This window comes from Zonotrichia albicollis, chromosome 1, assembly GCF_047830755.1.
Source record: "Zonotrichia albicollis isolate bZonAlb1 chromosome 1, bZonAlb1.hap1, whole genome shotgun sequence".
NCBI lineage: Eukaryota > Metazoa > Chordata > Aves > Passeriformes > Passerellidae > Zonotrichia > Zonotrichia albicollis.
The window spans coordinates 112,287,048-112,313,900 of NC_133819.1; the positions used below are offsets into that span (position 1 = coordinate 112,287,048).

The 26,853-nt window shown below is 43.0% G+C and overlaps 1 protein-coding gene across 18 annotated transcripts in view; it reads left to right on the forward strand.

The window, feature by feature from the left end:
• The window catches only part of DTNA (dystrobrevin alpha), a 226,053-nt gene that overhangs the window by 66,347 nt on the left and 132,853 nt on the right, over positions 1-26,853 (forward strand). The window lies entirely within an intron of this gene.

The window sequence follows — 26,853 nt, forward strand, 5'->3', positions numbered from 1 at the left end:
GCAGTGCAGGCAACAGCTCCAGCTCTTGAGAGCATATCCTTGCCCTGTGCCACTTACTAATATAGACATATTCTTATCAGGGAGATGGCACCAAATAAAGAAGAAGCTGTGCTGGTTGCTGTCACTCTCCATTGTGTTGCAAGATGTGGTAATGAACCCTGCTGAATGCTGTAACAGGTTATTGACTAAGTCTGGGCAACCTGCCCCCCTAACAGCTCTGAAGTTAAGTTTGAACAAATCTGCCCTGGGAAAAGCCAGAGCCCAGCATGACTGCTTTTCTTCTTCTGGGCAGGATCTTTCTGTCAATGGGGTTTTTCAAGACACATTATACATTTACTTTTAAAAGCCATGAAAATATTTGTGGGGAAATCTTGATTACAATTGGCTACAAAAAAGTTTGTCTCCTGGGCCCAGCACTCTACTCAGTGTGCTGCAGTAAATCACTGAAGCCCTAAATTCTGGCATTAATTTTTTTTCCAAATTCCTCTATATCTGGCATTCTGTTATTTTTATTTTATTTATTATTTACCTTTTATTGCTACCTCAGTGTACATAACATGGTGATATTACTGTGGATTGGGTAGCAACACCTAGCTCAGTTGTCCCGGCATTGCCAGATATTACTGATGCATATGTGCAAATAGCTAAACAATCCAAATGGGAAAAATTTGGTTTTGGAAAGGAGACTGAACTTCCAGGGCTTGTCAGCATCAGTTCCAGTAGATCCAAATTGTGACAGGATGTGCTTGTGTGTAGATGTGAGAGAAGTCACAGTCAGGTGGTGAACTGAAGGACCAGCACTGCACAGCTTTCATTCCTTTTCAGAGCAGTTGTCATCAGTCATGGCTGTGAAGGAAACGCTTGTTCATATGCATGATACTGAGCATACAATTCATTCCACACAGACTGGTAAAATTAAGTGCCCAAAGTTTGTATCCATTTCCAGCTATAACATGAAGATCTGTTTTCTGGTTGCCCAAATTGTTGTTTTCAAATACCATAATAATAGACATTGTGGGAAAGCTTAAATGTAGTAGAGCTGCCCGTCCTGTTTCCACCTGTTTCACTGATGATCACGGGGATGGAGCACCTCTCCTATGAAGACAGAGAGCGTTGGTGTTGTTCAGCCTGGAGAACACTCCAGGGAGACCTTGGAGCAGCCTTCTGGTACCTGAATGTGACCTGCAAGTGAGCTGGAGAGAGTGAGACTTTTTACAGGGGCATGTAGGCATAGGACAAGGGGGAATGGCTTTAAATTTAAAGAGTGTAGGTTTAGATTAGATACTAGGAAGAAATTCTTTTCTGTAAGGCTGGTGAGACACTGGAACAGGTTTCCAGAGAAGTTGGGGATGCCCCATCCCTGGCAGTGTTCATGGCCAGGTTGGAAGGGGCTGTGAGCAAACTGGTCTAGTGGAAGTTGTTCTGCCCATGGCCAGGGGGTTTAAACTACATGATCTTTAGGGCCCTTTCCAACACAAACCACTCTCTATTGCCCACAATATCCAAAAGCTTAAGGAAAGAAAAATTCACTGCTGGCCTGTCACTGGTGCGTAGGCCAGCTAAAACTGCTGAGCACTCTGCAGTTTAATCATAACAATAAACATTGTGACATTTTTAGGGAGGTAGATTTATTTCTTTTCTTAGAAATAAATCCTGTGCTGAGTAAGCAGGCTACTTCTGTAGTTTCCTTGGCATAAATCAAAAATTTGATATGACATATATATGAGATTCATGCTTTGGAGTAAAGTTTCTAGTTTAATTTGCAAATATTTTCATTTTCCTTGTGTGCCCATCCTCCTTCAGTCTGGTGATGTGGAAGCTTTGGTTTCCAGTGCAGTGTTCATGGTTTCACATTTCTATAGTTAACATGCCCATAGTGTGATGAAATAAGTTTTTGGATAATGGTAATTCTGCATGTAATTTGCCATCATTGGGCTTTTAAAGTCTCAGGCAGAGCAGAACTGTTGTATCCAGCTCAGGACTTGATCCACAGCCTAATATGGATGTAGAATGTCTCTGGCCTCAGCCTCTCTGAGCACGTTCAGAGCCTGCCAGGATCTCACTTTGGACTGTTTGCATGATGAATTCATCCTAAGCAGTAAACAAAATGTCGTTAATGCTCTAAATAGACTGCCCTGTTTCCTGGGTTCTCTGTTGTTCAGCTGTTATTTAACTTCAACAACACAATTTTTTTCAAATCAGAAAATTAGCATTTCAGCTTTTTGTTGCATCTGTGCAGGGACATATAGCTGAACTGTGGCACTGCGAAGCATCTGTTTTGCTTAAAAACTAAACTTTGAAGAGCATTTTAGTTCTTCTTTAATGTTGCTATTGTTCCACCATTTACAAATTCCCTGCTTTTAACATTTACCCTGAGAATGATGTTGCAAATGTAGTACTATCACACTAGAAGGAACTGAGAAGTTCCTGGGGAGGACATCAGCAGTGCTGGGCAGGCAGCTGTGAGTGGCCCTGTTGGAGCAGATATCTCCAGAGGTCCCTCTCAACCCCAGCCACTCTGCAGGTCTGTGGCACAGTTCAGTTGCTGCCTCTACAAGAGAGCTCCTTTTCCTGGGAGAGCAGACACCTGAACACGGATACTAACCACCTACTTAATTTTTCTGTTGTTTATAGTTGTCAGAAAGAAGATTAAAACTCAAAATCTCTCTCTGGTGGCATTGTCTCTGAAGGAAACCTTGGGATCTGTGTTCTCTCTGACCATGGTGTGTGGCCATATGGGTCAGTTGGTAGTGGGGGTTCTGGACACTGCACAACAGCCCACCTCAGTGGTTTTAAAAAGTATCTGTAGGAAAAGTCCTGTGGGGTCCTAGGATGTAAGCTAGTGTGTTCCAATATCAATAAAAATATAGTCCAAAAAGAAGAAAAAAGACATTCCCTCTGGGATGTTATTTCTGGCTCTTGTTTGTTTGTGTTAAATGGAGGGTCTAGAGGGAAGAGACTTGTTTCTCCACTTTTCCCCATGCCCTTGAATGGGAGAGATTCTCTTGCTAAATTTTGTCTCTGCCAACTACAGCTGGTAATCAGGTCCCCAGCTCTCCCCACTTGTGCATCAGTGTACTGAACCTGAGAGTCATCAAAGAATTACACAAGCTGCTTTTTTAAAATTTTTTTTAAGGTCTGAATTAACTTCAGGGACTTGCTGGACCTTACCAAATAGTAAGAAACTCTTTCATAGTTTCATGTGGCTGATCTCTGACCACTGTTAATCATGTGCTTAAAGTTTTGTAGTTGCTTTCCTTGTTAGGGAATTAGTGACCACCAAGCCCTGTTGGTGTCCTGAGCATTTCATTTTTAATAGCTTTGGAGTCATTACCCAATCCACTTAATTGCTATTAAAGCCAAATGCAAGGAGGGGATACACCCAACCACCACTACTTAGAGAGTTCAGACTGGAAAAATCTATGTACGTTGTTATGATTAAGATGGAAATAGTGTTGTTTCTGCTGCTATCCCCACCAGATTTATCTAAGTTACTGTTTAGAAGATGGGTAATGTTGGGGAGGGAGCTTGTATGAAACTCCATCTTCTTTAGAAAAGAGTTAATCAACTCTTGAAGACTAAATTACTTGGCACTGCATTTGGTTCTCAGGTTTTTTTGAAACTTAATGCATCTTAGATAGATCTAACTAAATCTTAGACTATTTCTCCCATCATTTCGTTCTTTCCTGGTGTACCTCTAGCCCCAGACTAGACACCACTGAACATAAAACATTGCTAGCAGATAAATACTTTGGAGAGAGACCTAGTTTACTGTGAAGACTGTGAGACACTCCTGAAAATGACCAGAAAAAAGCAGTAAAAGTATTAAGAAAGTACTCAAATGTGTTTGTCTCTGTAGTCCTTAAAAATGGCAAAGTAGTTCTTGATTTTATCCAACCATTAACAAATTCTTCTGTAGCACTAGAGGTGTCCATGGTGTTATAGACATTTTTCTTTTGTTCTCACCAATGATCTTGTAAACACATGGGTATGTGCTTTACTCTGTTTAGGTAATTAACTCTGCTAGCAAAGTGCTCAAATGCCCTTCCTAAATGTCATGTTTTTTCCTCAGTTTCCTTGAATTAGAAGATATTTACTTAGTAGCCTCATTCACTAACCGATTGGAAATGAAAATAAATTATTTTTGAAAATAAATTATTTTCTCATTTTTATCATCAGCTTCAAGGTTTTTTTTCATAGGCTAGGATTTGGAACTCTAGCACAGCCTTGTATTTGCTTGAATGGTCTTACAGATTAAATGGACCAGGTCAGTTGAATATTCAGTGTGCAAAGCTAAATTTACCAGTCCCTTAAGTAATATGACATCTTTGAGAAACACAGATAAGGTGTTTTTGTAATGCAGCCTTTCCTCTTGACAGCATACTTTTAAAGGACAAAATAAATAGGCGATTAAGGAAAATCGTTTCTGACCAATGTTCAGCCTTGGAAAGCTTCTTACTGCCCTGCCTCTGAATCAGGAGGGTAGCAGGGTTTATCTGCTGGGAGCACACACAGGGACCTCCACCTCCTCATAAATCTGCTGCTCAGTGGGTCAGCTGGCTGCCTGGGAGCTGGCTCTGTCCTTGTGGGGCTGTGGCTGCCTGGTGGCCTGGCTGCTCCTCTGTCGTGCTCTGGGGTCAGTGTGCCACAGCTCTTACCCTGCCCTGACCCTCTCCTCCCTGCACAGAGGAGATCTCCTAGCTGGGATTTCAGAATGCTTTGGTCCTGGCTGGATCCTGCTGGCTTGGCAGCAGTAAGCCAGGGCAGACCCACAGCTGGCTCCAGCTCTCCTCACTGCCCTGGGCTCTGCAGGCAGGCAGGCAGGCAGATGCTCCTGGAATCGATGCAGACAATCAGGAGACTCCCCTGCAGTATTTCAGCACAAAGAATCCACACTCAGCTGCAGTGGCATGCTGGAAAAGGCTTCATACCACCACTTTGCATTCAAATAAGATTTTACTGGTGGGGAGAGACATACCTGGTGTAGGCTGAGGGGCTGGTGCACAGGGCAGTGTCCAGCTCTGGACACTAAAATGCCCCCTGCCTTTTTGGATGAGGGATGTGTCAGATCACCTACCAACTCCTGTGCTGGGTGTGTGTGGAGAGCAGTGGGCATGGTGTGGAGGGAGGGGAGCCTTGCCTGTGTTAGGTCCTGGGGCACTGGCAGTGTGCGCCTGTGATGGGGAACTGGATGTACTTTCTGCATCCATTAATACATGCACAGCAGGAGTTATCTGTTGAGTTGAGAGGGGCAATATTTTCCATAGGTGGCAATACCCACACCAGTCATTTTTTGAACTTTCTGTACAAACTGCCAAGGACTGACAGAAAATAAATTGAAGCGAAGGATGAGTTGTAGCACAAACCAGTGAGACACTGTTTCAAGTAACTGTTTGAAGGCTTGTTTTAGAGTCTTGAAAGGAAGCAGGAATTCACGTGTTTTATTTTTAGCTTGCAAGGGAAGAGTTATTTAATGTTCCTTTGTATCTCATCTCTGAAAATGTTCTCACTGAGGCAGGATCTGAAGTCCTGGAGCTGGTTAACCCGAGACTTGCCTGCCTGTGGAAATTTATATTTTACAAAGGGGAATTACTGAAATTGTTTTTCCCCTATAAAATTTTAAGTAGAGCTGAGTCCTAACTTCAGAACCAGCAGAGTGTTGAAATACTTTCTGCTGCTGGCCGTGATTTGTGATTCACAGTATAGAGTCAGGTGTGTTTTGATTCAGGATCTATAAGCATTTTCAGGTTTTTATTATGGAGTTGCCTTTGTAGCCATTTGCTTTGATTTTGGCTCCCATTAGGTTATGGGAGTTCTAATTTTTCTAAAGGAATATTTTTATCCGAGATTTTAATGATATTGCCGTGACTGGGCCTTAAATCTCTAAGCAGAGATGGGATGAGCTACTCACAGCTAGTGCTGAAAAGAACCTCTCTTGCATTTCCCTCTCCCCTCCTCCCAGGTCTCTGAATGTCAGTACCATGGCTCATGCTTTAGGTTCCTGAAAATCAATGAAATATTTATGATACTTGGTTTTCCAGCAGCTGGGTAATGAATGGGCTTGCAAGATATTGCTGGTCAATACTTGCCCCTCTTGTCCAGTACTCCTGGGTAAACAAACATGCATCTTAACCTCCTTGTGAGACTGCTCTCATTTTCCTTGATTTTCTTTCCTGTGAGGCAGCAGAACAGTGTCAGCAGCAGTGAAATGAGAGCTATCATTTCCTCGAATGGGTAAGACAATCTGCAAAGCATGTATTAAAAATAAAACAGGAAGTCCGTGATTATCAATTTTTAGCAAACACGTTTCTGCTGATCTTCAGGCTGATGCCTAATGGTAACAAAAGGACAAGCTCTGCATCTGGGCAATGTAATTTGTACTTATTTGGAGTATCTTTTCCCCTCATTAGACATGGATGGCTTTTATTTTAAGCCCCAAGACCTGTAAGAATAATAACAGAGGCCTAGTGTTGTTGCTTGTAAACAGCGTGTGTTGAACAGCATGTCTGGGATAAATAGGTATCGGCTTAAAAAAAAAGGGAGAGTCCTTTTTTTGTGCATTTACAGTTTGCTGAAGGAAAAGGCAGCATATGGCACCCCTAGCAAGGAAGAAGTCCCTCCTTTCAGAGACTTTCTCCCAGCTCAAGGAGTTAGTGATTGCTTCCCACCCTGATAAAGGAGTTTTACCAGCATCTGTGTGGTGTGGGTGACGGGAAATGAGGCTTCCTCCAGACCTGGCACCTGCTTGTGGAGCAGCAATGGTGGTGGGAGTGGAATGCACCTGCCAGCAGGCCAGCAGTCCTGATGGATGTCTGTTCTCCCTGCCAGAGAGGAGCCAGGGCTCTGCTGCACGGGTGGCTTCTCCTTATTGCATCTCTTTTCCCCTCAAGAAGAGTCAGGAGTGTTCATTTGGACCCCTCTGCAGAGGAGAGGGAACAACCTGCACACCTGCCAGGAAAGGGAATCCTACACAACTGCTCCTGCTCAGAAAAGATTGGGAGCTGGGCCAAACATTTCATACGTGGGTAATTAAAATTAGGCTCCTGCATCCATATGTACGTTCTCATTTTAAAAACACTGCCTGGCTTACTTTTCTCTCCTGCCTTTTATGTATTCCCCTAATGGGAGAATGCTTGCACTTTTCCTGTGGCTTTGACAGTGGCCCTTGCACTCACTGAAAATACATTTATCTCTTCTGTCTGTAATCATACCTGATCACAGGCACAGGAACACAGCTCTGTCTTTCCATTTTCCACTAATACTCCCTTGACAAGTATCTTCTTGAAAGGGGGAAAAAATGTGATAATCTCTCCTTTGGAAAAACAGCCAAGTTTTGCAGCGGACTTGGCTTTCTGCCTGTCTTCCTGTGCTGCTTCAGCCTGAGCAAACTGAGACCTTCCTGCAACCCACACTGCCTGATCCAGAGAAGCCAAGGTCCTGCTGGAAAGGCATCCTGAGGACGAAGGGGGGAAGGTAGGCAGGCTGGCACAGCATTCAGCTGTGATGTGCTTGTGTGCAGCCTGTTCTGTTCAGAGGCACCAAAGCCACCAAAGGATAAAGAAGCAATAGGGCAGTGAGTGCATGGCTGCATGACCTCCCATTATGAAGGATGGAGACATGCACGTACTAAAGGTGTGTTGGTGCAGGAGGACTTTGTGCAAAATTCCAGCTTTCAGTGTCAGATGCATAAGATCACAGAGATGCTTATCATCATTAGACAGCGATTTGTTCCTGAGAGTTCTGAACCATTCCAAGATGCCAGTACTTCCAGAAAGAAATCCTTGTGTTTCTAAACACTTCTGAGTATTTTTTGATGTTCTCCTCATAATGGCTCTTCATAGGAAAAAGAGACTTCCTGGAATTAGCAATTGCTAGGAAAGCCCTATTAATGCTGCTGTTTTATAAGCAGCCAGATGTCTGCATTCTCCTCCTTCACACTGTGTACCCACTGCAGTCTAAGGGCTCCCAGTGGGGAGGGAGCAAGGGGGATCCACATTGCCCTGGAGGATGGTTAGCTGTGTCATGTCATGCTTCAAAGACAGAATTCTTACTTGGGTAAACTCCTCTGAGCAGGGAAGTAGCAGAGGCTCCGCTGTGCCATGTGTGCTTGGGAGGTGAGGACTTGCCCATCACCCAGTAATTGCAGCTCTGTCCTGCTTCTGGCCCTTGCACATGGACATGCTCTCCCATGCATTTCAGCAGCCACCCTGTACCTTTCCTGGGGAAAAACCTGCTCACACAGAAATGTTGAAATATTTTCCCTGTTGGAGCACAGCTTGGATGGTAAATCAAGGCTTGAATCCTCCCCACATGGTCTCAGCTGGGGCTTGGTGAGGGTGCATGGGATCTCCCTGTGCTGGGTTTCCTTTCCTTTCCTCTGGAACAGCTACAGGCTGCTGGGTGCAGGCCAAGGCAGAGGCAGAGGAGGCAGCTGATGCACACCCCATTCTTGCCCTAACATGGAGCTAGGACAAGGCTGCAGGGCACACAGAGATACAAAAGCTTTTTTTCAAATCAAGACTAAGAACAAAGCACCTTGTATAGCAAAGTGAATTTTATCACTTTTTCCTGCCTGGAAAAAGGCTTTTCAGAGCAGATAGTGCTGGCAGTGTCTCCTAACAAGTATGCAGGCTTTACGCAAGGTAGTTTATCTCAAGCTGTTTTTTCATTCCTGCAAATTTTAAATTGTCCTCCCACACCCACAAAATTAAACAAAAGCAGTGACTTAAAAGCAAAATATCCCAATAAAAAAGCCCAAGTGAAATTCATAAATTTTGACAGAGCAGCTTCCAAAAACCTGCCCATAATTGTAGTTTTTAAGAGGACTTGCAATTTATGCATGGCCTCTGAACATCTGCCTCCATCAATAAGTTTTCTGGTGCCATGTGGAGTACAGGAGTATGGCACTGCTAACATTAGAGAAGCAAGCATTCATTGTGTACAAGCAAGAGGACAAGGTATGTATAAAATACTTACAGAATTACGCAGCAGCTATTGCTGTCATAAAAATGTTGGCAACTGAGCACAGGGGAGAAGCCAAAATATGTTCCCCAGGGAGCAAAAGAGGAGCAGGACTGAGCAGTTAGATGTTGGCTCTGGGAGCTGAACCATCCCCATGTGTGTAGCCGCTGTGCGTGCTGTCTCTTGCCTGGGAAGGCTGCTGCAGCCTGTCCCCCCACAAACAAAGGTGCAAAAGCCCTTACATGAATGAGAGGGGAAGATGGAAATTAGCTACAGAGGAAGGAAGCTTTTTGAGAACTACATCTCACTGTTTCAACTGTTTAAGGAAAAGCTTGTTTATAATAGTATCCTGTCAATAGGAGGTGTCTGTGTAGGTGGGTGTATATATGCACAGGATATATGTGTATGAGGAAAAAGAACTTTCACTGTGGTCTGTCAGCCTTAAGCACATGGCTTCTATTTTTCCTTAAACCCTGCAACTTCATTAAAAAAGGAAAGAATAAGACATTAAGAAACTCCCAAGGTAGAGTGCATGTGAGTGTGTGTGTGCGAGGGAGTATGAGTAATTTATCTTCACATTTAGCTGGAGCCCTGGTATTGTCAAAGCAGCTGAATCACTGCCTGAGAGCTGCCATCTTTGCCATGGTGATAATTTGTCAGAGTGCCAACACTGCTGCCTACTGTCTCTGAAGAGCTGACCTTGTAACAACATCAACACTCTTTCTCTGGCTTTTGCTGACATACTCTAGGCTCTGGAAACTGTTTTCAAAACAAATATATAATCAAGTGTTGTGCTTGTAAAAGCAATTGTGCTTCTGTCCGTCAGATTATTTTAGGGTGTCTCGCCTGCCAAAGGGCAAAGCAAAGGAACAAACAGGGAGGACACAACTCCACATAAAAAGTGAGGGGCTTTCCATATACAGGAATGATGGGAATCAAAATTAACCATCACAAAATCAGAAGTTAATGGTAAAGGGACAGCTTATGACTCCTTGTGCTGTTCCATTGTAAAGTTTTGTTTCTTAAAGCAAGGACAAGTGAGCAGAGCTCTGCAGACAACAGGAGGAATACACAAGGGCCAAAAGCAAGGAAAGCTCTGGATTTAATGGGTGCTATTCTGGCTTTCTTCACACAGAAAAACATTGCCATCTAAAATACTGATACTTTGCATCTAGACATTTGATGTGGAGACATGAGAGAGGCTTAGCTTAGCAAGTAGGGTAAAAGCATCATCAGTACCTGAAAATACCAATCTTCTTGGCTCTAGGTTTACAGTGCTCTGTACCAGGTAACCTGACAAGTCCAGGCATTCCCCAGCTGGGGGACTGTCTGAGCACTTTGTATTCCCACTGTTCCTGCAGATGTACCAAACTCCAGTGCTCTCTGTGTGTCCTGTGTGTTTGGCAGGGCACAGCTGCAAAGGAGGCAGAACAAGGCAGACACACGACTCAACTCACTCATTTCATGGAAAGATTTTGTGGTATTGGAGACCAGGTAGTGGATGCATGACAATCTTTCCCTTAAAGCTGCCATGCAACATACAAAACCCATACATATGATTAGGTAACAGCAGTTGTAATTTTAGATAAGGGATTGGGAAATGCAGTTAGATTAAACCTGGTACTCTGTAGTTTAAGACCAGAATGAAAGATGTAGCTAGCCAAAGTTTTGGGGCAACATCTTCATGAGACCCCCCAGTTTTCACTCCCCCTCAGAGATCTATTTTCAGGTGTTGCCAGAAAGGAAAACACTATAATTTATACCAACATGTTTCCCCTGGAACCTTCTGAAAGTGTGATCCTTTGGATTTATTGAAGTCAGGTGAATATTTTATATAGCTGAAGTTTCACTTCTGCATGTAGAAGTAAAAGTTACTCTTGATTTTGTGTAATAGAGGATAAAAATTGTGTTGTTTGTCCAGTTTCTGACTTATTTACTTGAAAAACCTGAAATGTAAAGCACTCTGAATTCAGCTTCTGACACTTAGAGGAGCTTTGAGATGCGTGGGATTTGGTTCACATGCATATTGCTCTGTCTTTATATTTTCTGCAAAACTGCAGAAAATTTTATTTGAGAGAAACAGCAAGCAAATTATATTTGATTTTGCATTGTTTTCCAGCTTGCATATGTTTGCAGTTTAGTGCTGGATTTTAACCTGCAAGTTTTCTGTTTGGGCTACATTTTCTTTTCACATTTCTTCCTGTTTAGCGCTTGAATCAGTAGGCCAAAGAAACAAACTAACAATCAGGAAAAGACTGAAAGCAGAATTCTTAATAATGTGGAAATAACTTTCCATGAGAGTTATTTTCAAACCTGTTGGCCTTTTAGAGGCAGAGGGCTAGGCTATGATCTTGGGCATTGGAATGATACAGCACTGGAATGAGACAGCATCTCAACTTGTAAGGAGTGAGTGCTGTTAAGTTGCTGAGCCTGTTGTATGTTGTCCAAATGGAATGTGCAAGTTTAGCTTTGAAAGGATCATTTGTGCCTGGAAAAAAAAGAGGTTTTGTTGCCTTAACCAAAGGCATAACTAGGAATGGAAATCTGAATGGTCTCCAAGCTATGGTGGACAGGCAGTGACTAAATCTTTTTAAACATGGCCACCCATATGTGTTCAGATTTGGGAAGGCTTAGGAGCTTGTTGGGTGGGCCGTGTCTAAAATGTTTGCTTGAAGCAAGCTTTTAACAAAAATTTGGTGGAAATTAGCCTTCTGAGATACTACTGAAAGCTCAGTTGTCTTTGCAATGGAAACATGATTTTTTTTCTGATAGTGATAAAGTTTAGTTGTTTAGTGCCTGAAATCAGCTCACAAGATGCATGGATTATAGTTCGTTCAACTTTATATTAAAAGCAGACACTAGGTTTTAGTGAACTATTTTCAAGCTAAATGTCAATCCCCTGTACCACAGAAACCTGCTTCTTACAGGTTTAGCTTCTTCAGGATGGATGGCAAGAAGGACTTTCAGAATGACTTTCCAGGGGACCATATGCTCTTACTGGCAGTGCATGATTTTAGCTAATGGAGTTATTAGCTTATGCTGGTTTTTTCCTTCCTGTGTGAGTGGGATCACACAGCAGAGACCCTCCCAGCATGCAGCCCTTAATAATAGGTAACAAAGATTTTTCTATCAAATGAGAAATTACTCCTTGTGAGAAAGCTAATTTGATGCTATCTGAGGCAGACCTGCTAGGATTTCTACCAAGTAGTGCCTAAAAAATGCAAATTGCTTTTAAAAAATGAATATTTATTGTTTACTTCTGAAAACAAGGGAGCCATGCATTAGCTGCTCAGTGAGCAGAGTATCAAACTGGACCATAGAAGGAGAAGAGGAAAATACCATGGAAAATAGGCCTGTAGGCTGAGGCAGATTTTTTCCTGATTTTGTGCATAAAAAGGTCTTGTTACAGCCATATCCTTTAAACCCTGTGGAGTCAAGATGCATTGCCAAGAAAGGCTTTTGCATCTCTGATCGCATGCTGCCTCCTCCACCAGCCTGTATTTTTCTAAAAATAATCCTGATTTCATACCTTAGCTGATGGACCTTCTAGCAGCCATAATAGATGCAGCCTCCCTGGAAAACAGTCAGTAATATGAAAAACCATTGGATCCACTCTTTGAGGGAGGTTGTACAGAACTTTTGAAGAGGCATCCTTTGTATTTTGAGCTCTGCTAAAATGCAGTAAGCTTATCCCAAGCCCCTTCTGCTTCCTTGGAACAAGCAAGTCACTGCTGAATACGAGGTATCTAACTCAGCAGAAGAACAAGAATTCCTTTTTTTCTTTAAAACAAACAAAGTCACTTGGCAGGGGGCAAAGAAAGGATTTGTTTGCCTATTCATTGGGAGATTTGTCAGGCAGCACAGGCTGAAATATCTGCTGGGGGTGTGTGACAGTCACTAACAGTGGAGGGAGCGTCCCAAGACAGGTGTCATGTTCTCCATTTCATGAGCAGGGAGATGAGCTGCCCTGCAAGTGGCAGCACAGCTTTTATGGGCTCTGGGTCTGTGTTGCTGCACTGTCAGTGGCAGATCCCTTCTCCCACACCCTCTGCTCAGCCCTCTTCGTGTCACCATCCTCACAGCTGTGTCAGCTCCTTTATCCATTTGGCTCCCGGGATGCTGCTACCCCAGATCTGCTGCAGGAGCAGCAGTAATGCACAGCTGTGCATTCTGTGGATGTAAGAGCTTGCAGGCAGCCCTGAGGTGTCATACATGTATTCATCAGGGTGCCAGAGGTAGGGAAAATAAGCTGACGGTCATTCAGAATATTTTGCCAGCATAGAAATGACTCTGGCTTGGTGACTCCCTGAACCAGAGGTGAGGTTTCCACATTTAACAGCATTGGAATATGATGTCATGGTGGTGTGAATGTCCCCAGCCTTCATTCTCTGGGCTGGGCTTGTCTCTCTCTTCTAAGTGGTGCTTTTCCTCTCCATTTTTTTCTCCACAGCAAAATACAAAGAAACTGATGGGGTTTGATATGTACCTTGTAGTCATGCTGCACCCAGGGCTGCTTAGGCCTAACCAAGCAAAGCTGGACCTTAAAATACACTGTGCATGTATTTGTATCCGTAGGGTTTCCCAGGCTATAGCCAGGTGGCACCAGAAAACCAGAAACACAATCCATGCAAACATTGATACAGGAGGGAGCACTTCCATGTGGTGATTGACACTGGATTGACTCCAGGTGTCCATCAAAGCTTCTTTGTAACTTTCCTCCTCAGCTGGGCAGGGAAGAGAAAACACTGGGAAAGACTCGCAGGACAGTGGGAGATTGCTCAGCAGTTATTGTCATGGAGCACTTGGGGAAGTTAGTTGCATTCATTATCCAGCCAAATCAAAGGAGGGTAATGAGAAATAAAACCAAATTTAAAACCCCTTTCCCCTTCCTTTTTCCCAGTTTTAACTTCATTTCCAATTTTTGTGTACTTTGTCCCTCCCAGTAGCACAAGGAGGATGGGAAATGGCAGCTGCAGTCAATTCATTGCACATTGTCTCTGCTGATTCTTCCTCCTCAAGGAGAGGGCTTATCATACTCTTCCTCTGCTCCAGTGTGGAGTCCCTCCCATGGGAGACAGTTCTCCATGCACTTCTCCAGCTTCCCACTGGCTGCAGTTCTTCATGAACTGCTCCAGCATGGGTCTCCCAATGGGGTCACAAGTCCTGCCAGCAATCTGGCTCCTGTGTGGGCTCCTTTTTCCATGGGGCCACAAGTCCTGCTCCAGCATGTGCTTTCCATGGTGTCACATTCTCCTTTGAGCATGCCCCTGCCTCTGGTGTGGGGTCCTCCACGGGCTCTGGGTGGATATCTGCTCCACCATGGACCTCAGTGGGCTTCAGGGGAGTCTCCTCTCACGCTGAAGCACCTCCTCCCACTCCTTCTTCACTGACCTGGGAGTCTACAGAGCTGTTTTTCTCACATATTCTCATTCCTTTCTCCATCTGCAATCATTTTTTGTGCTACCACTGTTGCTGGTGGGCTCAGACTTGGCCAGCATCTTGGAGCAGGATAGCCCAGACTCCATTGGACATGGGGAGAAAGTTATTAGCAGCTTCTCCCAGAAGCTAACCCTGTAGCCTACCCTCTACCAAAACTTATCCACACAAACACAACACACAGCATCATCCAGAGTTGTCCTCTGCCATTTCAAGAGATCAATAAACTATTAACAGAAAAGCCTCAAATAGTTTCGGTCAGCCAGAAACATGTATGGGATCAAGAGTAAAAATCAAAAGGCTGTAGTGCATCAAAGAAGGCAAGCAGCACTGATGGCATCCTTGTGCAGGTGTTGGCCAGCTCATCCCTGACTGTTGTTTGACACTGCAGCACATCAGGCTTTTGGCTCCCAGAAAGAGCTTCAGGGTATCTAACACCTAGCACTGGGAGAGGAGGTGGCAAAGCACTGATCCCTGGTTTGCAGGCTCCGAGTCACTCCAAAAGCGATCTCCAGTGCGCAGTGTCAAGCCAACAGAAGCTGTGCCTTGCATGCTGAGGCAGGTTTGACACCAGTGCGCTTGTGTGACAGTCCCAGATGCAGATCAGGTTTGTGCTGCTAAAGTGACCTGTCACTCACAGGCTGCTCCAGTGGCCATGGCTCCCAGCATCAGCTCAAGTGTGGAGCGAGCAGTTTGAGCCCTTTGTGTAACACAGTAGGAGGATCAAGTGGCCTTTGTGGAAAAAAACCCACACAAATGAAAGGTTTTCTCTTCATCTTCACCTGGGTCCTATCACCAGCACAGAAATGTGAGATCTTCATTTAAACATTTTTTTTTCTCTGATGTAAGAATCCTATTCTTCAGTGTTATGCCTAATTGAGTGTGTCTCAGTGTCATCCTGATGCTACACAATTTTACAGTGTATCAGTAGTACATTTCTCACTCACCATCCCACATTATAAGGGGTTTCCCCTAAAATGTTAATTGCCCAGTCTGATAAGCATAGAAATTTTTACTCTGACTTACTTTACCTTTAGAAAACACTCTGGAAGTTTGCAGCCTTTTGGCTTAGTTGTGCTGGACCAGAAACATCCACAGCAAAATCAGTACCACTACCATGTTTATAGTGCTATGAATAAGGAGCCAGGTCCACTTGCCTTTGGGTGTGCATTGGCACAGCAGGTCCTGCAGCCAGGTACCCTTTGAGATTTGGAGGAGAATCATAGTTTTGCTTTCACTCTGTGGTCAGGGTTCAGTGTAATTTTAAGGCCTTAGTGGAAATAGCAAGAATGTAATAATATGTGTGTGAACTGTATTTGAAACTCAGGGTGTTGGGGCAAGGGGAAACTTGGTCTGTAAAAACACTGGCAAGTACTCTTTTGCCCTACGTTTGAAGTACTGATGTGTTCAGTAGTTAGTGAAACATATAGCATTCACAAACAAAGAAAAGTATTGAGAGTAAACAAAGATTTTCCCAAGGGCATTTGTGGCTGCTCAGTTTAGAAATTTAATCTGAAGGTCTCTGCTCGGTGAAATGGGCTTTCGATTTGTGTCTTACCATTTGTTTTTGAGGTGATTGGATTGGAAATTGTGGTAAGATACTGGAAATTACTACAAAATCCTGAACCATTTAGAAATCCTCTACAACAAAAGGTCTGCAAAAGCCTGTACTGTTGAGAAGGGCTATACAACAATGCCAGAGCTGTATTTATTGTTTTAGCAAATAAATTTGTCAAGCCGTCAAAGTAAACAAGAAGGATATTTGTCAAAGACACACACATTGTATACCTGGGTGAATTCCTTGGGGAATCCTTTCCTTCCTCAGAAGATGGTGCCTTTCATGTCACTTGGGTGAGCATTAAGCACTATTAGGCAGAAGGATGAAAACTGGTGCAGTTGCTTTAGTGAGACAGTGGGATGTTCAGACTTTTGGCTCACTTGATTTATTGCTCAATTATTAGACTGTGCCCTGACACTGATGTGTGAGAGACAGGGAGAGCTATACATTTCTGCCTGATTTCTATTAACAGCCTCCCAAATAACAGCCTGTGTTAACAGCTGCTTTATCCTTTTCATGTTGAGGGAAGAAATGTCTGAAAGCTTTTATACTGTCCAGGTGAGTAAGGGAGTGAAAGAAGGAGCCCTCATCTCCAGCTCAACCTTTATATCCAGTCTGTTTATTTTTTCACAAAGAGTGGTGAAATCCAAGGCATGTTGTAATGCTCTTTGCTATTTTCTTATCTCCTTATTGATGAAACAGTTAAGAGAGAGGCTAACAGGTATGGAACTGATGAACTGTTAAGGGCTGAGTGTTCAGGACATATGGTTATCACGTGAGTGATGAGTGAAAATCAGCTGATCAATCAGTTTCCCTCATGCTCTTCACAGCTAATCCTTATGTTGATCCTGGTGGAGGGAGTGATGTCTTTGGTTAAGAAGGAATGGTATTTTACTCTGTGCAGCTACACTGCAAGAACACTGTGTGTGTTATGTGAGATAATTTAACTGCACTTTTGTGTGTTTGCGTGGAGGGAGAAATGTGAATTACTCAGGCTGCTAGGAAGTGATACTGCCAGTGGTGTTACAAGACACAAGAAATGTAGGAACTGAAAATTCTGAGAAAATCTCCATTAAGACCTGAACTGACTCCAGGCTGGGATTACTGAACGGCTCCAGAAACTACTGATATCTTCATTTGAGCATGAATAAATGATCATTAATAACAGTTATGATTCATAGACAAGGGATGTGTGCCTTGCAAGAAAGTTTTCTTAATAGCTGCTACACCTTCCCCTCTCTATTTTCACCATCATTTGCCTCTGCTGTGTCCCTTCTCTCCTGCTTTGATCCTATCTTTCATCATGTCTCTACCTGTTACTCAGCCCACTTCTTCCCTTCTCCTCCCCAATGTCTTCTGGTGTCCCAGGCCATTCCCCTGCCCAGGAACTCCCCTTTCTCCTGACCTTCTCTGACCAGTCTGGCTTGCTTGCACTCCTCTCTGCTGTAACAAACACTGCTCCAGGGCTCAAAGGAGCAAGGTAGTCCTTGTATTCATATCTGGCTGGTGCTGAGCCTCTTGGGTTATTGTCCACACAGTTGTAGCAGGAATGGTCTGTCTTGGATATTTCTAAGCTTCTTGTCTATGGGATCTTATTATCACACCAGCCTCATGAATGTCTGTGTCCCCAGAAAAATGCTGTGAGATAAGATGTGCTATTAAATCCTGTTTTATAGACAGGAGACTGGAATCAGAACAAACAGGAATTCAGCCAGAACTCTCCTGAATGACAAATTATGAGCATAATGCAATCTTTATGAATATGTTCTTTGTTTCAATTTGCCTGGATAGTTTTTTAAGGATGATTGCAAAAGAATGTGGTTATGTGGGACATGGAGAAGGCTGAGGTACTCAGCTACTTTATTGGTTAAATTTTTACCAACAAGTGCTCCCACCACACCACCCAAGTCACAAAAGGTAAAGGCAGGGACTGGGAGAATGAACGACCCACTGTAAGAGAAAATCAGGTTTTAGACTATTAGAGAAACCTGAAGGTGGAGAAGTCCATGTGACCTGATGAGGTGCATCTGTGAGTCCTGAGGAAACTGGCAAATGAAGTGGCTAAGACAGTATCCATCACTATCCATGAGAGGCTGGGACAGTCTGATGAAATTCCCACTGACTGGGAGGGGAAGAGGAACCATAGGAGAAGCATAACCCCCTTTTTAAACAGGGAAAACAGAATGGATTTTATGGATGGACCACTCAGAGGATAAAGAATTGGCTGGATGGTCACACTTGCGGTCAGTGGCTCAATGTCCAGGTGGAGAGCAGTGACTTGTGGCATTCAGGGGTTGGTGGTGGGACTGGCACTGCCGAATGTCTCTGGTGGAGAGCGGGATCGAATGCACCCTCACCAAGCTTGCAGATGACAGACTAGTGTGGTGTGGTCAATACACTGGAGGGACATGGACAGGCTTGAGGGTTGGGCCTGTCCAAACTTTATGAAGCTCAACACGACCAAATGCAAAGTGCTACACCTGGGTCAGGGCAATCCCAAGTACAATATGAGCTGGGTGGAGAATGGATTGAGAGCAGCCCAAAGGAGGACTTGGGGGTGCTGGTGCATGAGAGGCTGGACATGACCCAGCACTGAGCTCTTGCAGCCCAGAAAGCCAGCTGTGTCCTGCCCAGCATCCAAAGCTGCATGACCAGCAGGGTGAGAGAGGGAATTCTGCCCCTGTGTCCAGCTGAGGGGTTCCCAACACAGGAGCAGCGCAGACCTGCTGGAGCGAGTTCAGAGGAGGCCATGAAGATTATTGGAGAGCTGAAGCACCTCTCCATGAGAGTTGAGACTGTTGAGCTTTGAGAAAGGAAGGCTCCAGGGAGTCCTTACTGCAGCCTGTCCATACCTGAAGGCAGTCTCCAAGGAAGCTGGAGAGAGACTTTTTAGAAGGGCTGATGGTGAAAGGACAAGGGGCAATGACTGTAAACTGACATTAGGTCGAATGTAAGGAAGAAATGTTTTATTATAAGGATGTTGAGGCACTGGAACAGATTGCCCAGAGATGTTGATGCTCCATCCCATTCAATGCCAGGTTGCATGATGTTTTAAGCATCCTGGTCTAGTAAAAAGTGTCTCTGCCCATGGCAGTGGTTGGAACTACATGATCTTTAAAGTCCCTTTCAACTCATGAATCTCTTTTGGGAAAAGTCCCAGCCAACTTGGCTTTTCACAGTACACTGTAAGTGTACTTACACAGTACACATTTCTTACAATGCACTGTTAGAAAAGGGCTCATATTTCAGGTGCAGGTTTTGAGCTCTCTGAGCAATGCTTGCTGCAGTCTCTAAGCAGATAAGCTGATTTCAATTATCTTTCATTTGATTGCTTTCTATTTGTTTTCAGCACTGTTGTTAAAAAAAAAGAAAAAAAGACCCCAACATTTATTTAAAGGTACCAGTACTGGATTTAGCTGTAGCAAAAGTTAAGTGAAGTTAATCTCTGCTGGGGAGAATGGAGGTTTAAACTGACCTCACAGGAGGATAAATCAGGAACTGAACAAAAATTTTGAGTAGCCCTCAAGGGAAGCAGAGGTTGCAGCACTGAGCTGCAAATAGTGCCAGGTGTGGGCTGACTACACAAAGGAAAGAGTCCTGATTGCCCTTCTCTCAGTTGGTTCATTCTCCTTCCTGCCAACTGTACTAAGCAAGAAAAATGGACCAAACACAAGAACTGCTAGGCAAGCTTCCCATTTGGAAAATCAGAGCTACCTGGGCTTTCTCATGCACTGTCTGTGAGCCATTTGTTTTCTGCAGACAAGGTGAGGTACCCAGGTGCCTGGCATATTCTCAAAAACTGGTCCTTTGCATCTGTGTGGTGAGGAACATCCTGGAAACAAGTCCTAGGTATATCTCCCCACTCATTCCTCCAGGCTCAAGAGCATCTGAGCCCAGGATCCCCTGTTAGGCCAGCTCAAATAAAGAATAGCTGCAGAACTGGAAAGTTCCTTCCACACTCAGCTACTAGTTTTAAGTATTTATTGCAAATACTTAAGTACAAATGATTTCTAACATGTCTCCTTTTGTAATTTTTTTTCTAAAACAAATTTCCTGCTGTAAACCAAAAATAATACACCCAGTTATGAATGATGTTGCTTTTACTGTATTCCTTAAGATTTTACAACTTGCCTGTCATCCCTTGATGGAACAATTCTTAAAATACAATGTTCTTAGTGATCCCAAAATATAAATTATAATTTGCTATAATTTCAAAGATACATTTCATTTTGAAGTATTTTTGCAAAGTGTTTGGTATGTTTTACTATTAAAAAATTTCCATATGGAAAGCAACCTTGTTGCTACTGAACTGTAGAGAAACAAAAGTTTTGGTGTCACGTGAGGCAAGTTCAGGAGCAGAATTTCAAAGGAAAAAGTAAAAACAGAAATCCATGGTTTTCTCTGAACATCAGTAGCTTTGATTTTTAAGTTACTGGTTAAATATGGCATTTTCAAGGTAAATGTAGACAAATCCTTTAAAAAACAATTTTTAATTACAGTTTCTCTGAAAAGTTTGTCATAGTTAGTCATAATAGGACCCCACTGACGGCAAAGCAAACAGGTCTGATGGACTAATGCTACCAGAGGACAGTCAGAATGGATGTAAAGTCATTGCTTAAGCTGTGGGGTATATTTGTCCCTTCTCCACAGTATAGAGAGATAAAAATATTGCTCTGTGTGGTTTGCATTTTGGGCCTTGCTTTCCCTACCCCAGAAAGCTTTCATTTTCCAGTGCAAGAGTCCACATCCATTTTGTTGTGCATTTTTTACCACGGCTGAGTGACCTGTCATGCTCATGTTGGCTGTGGCTGCTCTGTGATCTGCAGACATTTCAGCAGTTTCTGTAGTGGCTGCTGCCCTGTCTGCCCAGGCTGGATGCCCAGGACATGCAAACACTTTATTTGCATTCTTGCTCCCAAGTGCTGACTGGCTGGGTGCTAGTTAATTAAAACTGGTTTAATCATCTGCAGCTGTATTCAACTTGATTTCTTCACGTACAAATTCCTAGCTATCTTCCCCCAGCATTTATCTGGAGATATGTTAATAACATCTATAAAGATAGATAAGGATAATATCAAGATTATCTATATTTATGAAAGTGCTTCATTTGGAGGTGCACAGTGTAATGCACCAGTTATTCCCAAGGGCTTGAATTCCAGGAAGGCTGTCCACCTCTGTTTCCTGGACCAGACTGCACTTAACTCTTCAGGTCATAGAGGGTTTTAACTCTTCAGGTCATAGAGGGTTTTCTCCTGCAGTGCTTGGTGTGGAGAATCATCCCTGAGAATGGACAGCTGTTAGTCGCCTGACAGGCTCTGCTCTTTCTGCTTGCAGGTGAAAATATAACAGGATTCTTCTGTATCATGTACATCCTCTCCCCCTTAAACAAACATCCGGTGACTCAGGTTTCCTTTTGTCCAAAATTGCTGAAGAGGTGCTTTAGAAAGAAGAACAAGGTGCATTGGGATACAAACAGACGTTGTTTTTAATATGTTCAAAACTGGCTAAAGAGAAATGGATCCCACAAAACTCAGGATAAGTACAGGATTTAGAGTGTCTTTTTGAGGTACTTTACAGCTTCCATCACAGGTGAATAGTAGCTTAGAGAAATCCTTCCTGTCGTATTAAATGTGTTTCATTGATTTGCATCTGGAATAAAGTCAAGATCAGTGGGTCTTGCATGAGCCTGGGAAGAAATGTCACTATACCTTGTACATCCATGTGTCAGGAAAACAAGAGTGAAGTTGCAAGAATGGCACTAGCTTGGAGACTAGAAGCTTCTGTCTTCAGAACGGGCTGGATCTGGAAGGGAATAGGTCTGTATGTCCTCCAGCTCCCCTACACAGTCAAGGATTTCTGGTGTCTTTGAGGTGTGAGGAAGTGAGTACTGGAGTCCTGGGCTCTCTTCCCACCTGCCAGGTACACGTGAAATAAAAGAGGATTTTGCAGAGCAGAGGCAGAAGGGGAGAAGTGTAGTCAAGTTTGGTGGTGCATTCACACTGGCATGCCTCTTTCTAGTAGAACTGGAGTGGGAAATTTGAGGCTGCAGGTGAAGTGAGACGTGATTAGATAGAGCTCATTGATCAGGGAACTGACGGTCAATGAAAGAGGATAGCAGCACACATTGCTAGGTTTTAGGACAGCTATAGGTGAAATGTGTCATGGTACTGGGAGATCTGGCTTCCCAAATGTCTCTGCTGATCTTTCATATGCAATTAAATCAAAACTCTCCCTATTTTATAATTTTTGTCCTGTTTCATCTTTTGTGCTATGGATGGCAGTCCTATTGATTCTTCTCAGTGAAAAATTCAGAGACTTAGGGATCATGCTTCCATTTAAATGCTGAAGTTTAGTGTGGTCAGAGGACCAGACAAAAAGGCAAGGGGTATTCGTCATTTATCTTTTTAACTTTAGCAAGGAATTAATTTTAATTTTAATATATTTTGTTTTTGGGGAGAAGTATGGGCCAAAGTATTGCCATAATATGTGGCATTTTCTAAATTGTCTAAATATTGTTTCTAAAACTATTTTGATAACACTCAGTTCTGTTGGGTTCACAGTTACAGATACCTTCTTGCTATGGTGATTGTCTGATACAAATAACAAATGTTGCTATTGAAGAAAAACAGTTGTAGTTAAACTTAGGTAAAAATTAAGGAAATAAAGTGTTGTCAAAACAAAGATGATAAACGAGAATACTTCACTTTTCAACTGATACTAAAACTAGAGCTTAAAATAACAGTGAAATGGCTAAAATATATTTGACCACATTCTTCAAAATAAAATTAAGACATTTTCTTGATCAGTGAAAATTAATTAAAACTACTGTTTTACTTAACATGAATACTGTTTAGATTGGTGCTCTATTTTTAAATTATCAGGAACCCAATCCTGAGAGTCACTTTTTCAATATGAGCCTCCAGGCTGTTTTAGTGGTGTGTTTTAAGAATTGTGTAGGTATCTTCAGGAAGGCAGGGACTGCTTTGCCTCTCTTTTAATCAGCATCATTCCTTTGCTTTCCCTCATTGGCCTCTCTAGAGCAAAAGGCTGCTTATCTCCTCACATGGAATGGGAACTTCTTTTGGAAAAGCACAGGGAGAAGATTTTCATTTGAGTGTTAAGTAGGAAATGAATCCAGCCTGTCAGAGCTGGAAACCAAACACATTAACTCTTTATAGACTTTTCTGCCAGAATGCCTTATGCCAAAACTCTGTATGGAATGTTTTCAAGGGAAATCAGTTGGAAAAATGTCAGGAGAAGGCAAACCAGACAGCTGGCTTCAGCAGTACTTGTGCTACCCACAGCCGTGATTCCATCCAACAGTCCCAGATGGATTCCCCAGCTACCCAGCTCAGGGGTGATGCCTCTGCTGGCTACTTTAATTCCTACTCTCTCTCACCATCTTGTCCCTCTATTTTCAAGCTGCTCTTGGCTGTGCTTGAGTCTTTTCATGCACTGTTAAGGGGGCAACTGCCCACAGCTTCTCTCAGCCTTTCTGGGGACGCCCTCCCCTGCAGAGCCATGCACAGGGGAAAACGGTGGGCACAGGAAAGGGTCTTCCAGGTGAGCCCACCAGATACGGGTGGAAACCACTTGCCCCCTAGAGATTTGGGAATAGGATGTTACAGTAATTGTGAAGTTTGTTTCAGGCTTCATGGCTGAAGATTGCAACAAACTGGTTGCAGCTGAAGTCAGAAGCCTGTTCAGCCACCTGAGCTGATGGCAGGCATCCAACCTGACTAATTTTAGCCAGGACACTCTTCCGTTTCCTGCACATTTCACACTTCAATGAGTCAAAGTGAAAGTGGGTGTGGATATTATGAACGAGGTCCCAGCTTGCACTTGGAGCTCTTTAGACACTGGCATGTGTACTGTATGGCCAGATGAAAGCAGCGAGATGTCCCATTGCAGTGCCCTCAGCTGGAGAGTGTTTCATCTACTGCACAATGACAAAGCTCACTGAAACATGGTGGTAACATTCATTTCATTCTGTCTTCTTGCACCTTTCCTTTTGTTCCCCATCTAACTATACTTCAGCATACTCCCAGCAGGGAAGTCATGCTTGTCTTGGTAAAAGTAATGTAAAAACCTGCACTGTGGTTTACCTACTGTTTATAATCACATTTACCTCGAAAATTTCTTAGGAAGGCTTTTACATTCATCACAGTTCTCTTCCTTGTACTCACCTTCCGTGCTAATAGCAGATAGACACAGTTATACCTACATATTATTGTAATTATAATTGTTGATGGTGCCCTATTTAGTTCACACCATTTCTTTCTGTGTAGTAATAGATTTGCTGAATCTGTCCATTTTTGCTTTTGCTAAATTAAAAAGAAGACACATTAACATGCTTTCAAAGAGATTTAGGGAGAGGGAAACCACCACATCCCAGTGCATGAATTAAAAAAAAATGCTAATAGGCCCATAAATGAAAATCAAGAGTTGTTTCTATTTCAAACAGCTGCATCTCTGTCAATGCAAGATTTATTGGTTTCCAGTCCTCCCAAGACTTAGGAACGTGCTTAGTTGGACTTATTGAATTCAAAAGCAGAGTTTCTTCCACACAGCAGAGCAGGGGTGCAGGAGCCAGCAAAGGTTCAGCAGATCCTGTGAGCCTCACTTGTGCTTTGGCTGCATGGGAGCACAGTGACCTCCGGCAGTGAGTCTGTTGAGAAATACTGGCTCTGTTAGATGTGACACAGGGCCTTCAAAGAGCCAGTTTACATCTGATTTGCCTTCTTGAGGTCAACCAGGTGATGGAGATGTGTTCTGTAAAATATGATGGATAATATGGCAGAGGATTTAGGCTTCTACATACAGCTTTACCTTGTGCTTGGTTTGTCCGGGATGCAGGTGGAGACTGCCTTGGACCAGGTAAGGCAGTGTTGAATCTGTGTTTCTCTAAAGACCATGCATGAATGTGGTTTGGATCCCTCCAGAGTTCTGGGGCTCTTCTTGCTTACAGGGAAACGTTCACTCAGTTAAGAGCAGTGAGGAGTTGGAAGCATCTCAGGCACATTGCTGCTTCCTGCTGATCTCCCAGACTTATTTAGGCAAGTTGCTAAAAAGGACTCAAGATGGCTATTGGCAAAGAACTATAAGTAAAAAGATAATAAAGATAAGATAATAAAGCAATTTGTAAAATTGCAGCAAAATCCTACTTTCTGCCTTCCTTCAAAAATATAAATGAGTGACATGAAGTGTAATCAAATATTAAAGTAAGAGTTAAAAATACCTTTAGCTTAATGCATTTCTCTTAATCTCTTGTCCGTGTTACTTTTATTCTGTTACTGCTCTCTGCTGCTTTTATATTAAAAAGCTGCACAAATAGAAGTACAAAGTGCTGTTCAAACTATAAAGCAAACAAAAGAAAATAAAAAATATACTTACTTACAGATTTTTTTTATTTGAAGTAATTTTACATACTGTGTAATAAGAGCATATTTGAAAGCTGAAGATGTGATTATTTGAAAAAAAAAAAAGAAGTTGATTGTATATTTTAAGGACTGTTCATGTTAAATACTATGGTTCTTTTTTTAGTGAGAAGCCTTGTCAAACAAAATTGTGTTAGGTTTCTGTTGCTTGAGGGCAAAATAACTTTCATAGCATTGAGGGAGGCATGCTGTTGCAGCCCCACAGCAAGAATGCTCACGCTGCCTGGCAGCACAGGAACACCGCAGCAAGCTTGAGAAGACATGTGTGGAAGCAGATAGATAGGAATTTGTTCTCGTTGCCATGGTGTTGGACACTGTTTACTTCACCTATCAGCTGAGTCCGGTTCTTCCCCTGTCCTCTGGAAACCTGCAGACCTGACCTGTAGCCAGGTTCAGCTTTGGAGAGGCAGTCAGCTCCCAGGAGCACATGGATGAGAAATGTATGGATTATTGCTTTTCTTTGAAGTAAGGTTTCTGGCATTTGTGGCTGAGGAGGAAAGCTCCAGATGGTGCAGTGTGCATTATCTGTGCAGTGTGCATTATCTGTGCAGTGGTGCTTTAGGTAGCCTAAGCAAACAGCTGGCCCTGGGTTAGCAGCAGAAGGCCCCCAGAGATGGGTGCTATTGCTTCTGTCCCCAGGGCCTGGGGCTGGCAGGCGAGATCAGGGGTGGTCCTGAGGTCTCATTTAGCTGGTGGCCTCTTTGCTCCAGTCCCACCCTACCTGCCAGACCACAGGGTTGCTCTCAAATAGAGATGCTTAGCTGTTCTGAAATTTGTGGCAGTTTAATGTTTATCACAGAGGAGGAACTGGATGAGCGCTGCACATCACTTTCCCTCATAAGTATGTGCCAAGCTGTAAATATAAAATGCCAGGTTGTGGTTATAAAAGCAGGCTGTCAGATAGATATGGCACACTTCCCTTGATACCCTTAAACTAGGTAAAACAAAACAGGCCAGACATGCATATCCATTTTAGCTTTTCAACTACTAATGTCATGGTGCTATCTTCAGTGGCTTTGGTTTTATCATGGTGCTAAAACTGCCAATGAACTAGTGAACTTAAAAGGTTATTGGCATATCCTTTGTAATTTTCAAAATAAAATATCCTTGTCTCCCTCTGGCTGAGTGGTTAAATCACACTACAGTGGCCCTACTTGATAATTTTCTCATGAAAGACTCAAATCCTAGGGTTAATTAAAGCATGGAATAAGTATCTAGGGAGGCATATGTAAATGCTAACAGGATTCCTACCACATATCTGCAGAGACAAACATCACCATGTATAGTTTATGCTAAGCTGAAAAAAGGAAATCCTTAGATCTCTTACAAGGCAGCATTTTTATATTTTGTGACAGATGTAGGCAAAAAAAACCCCCCTCAAACTTAACAAAAAAAAATTTGATAATGACAGTATGTAACTATATCCCTAATAATCATAGGGATTAAACGTTCTGGGAGACT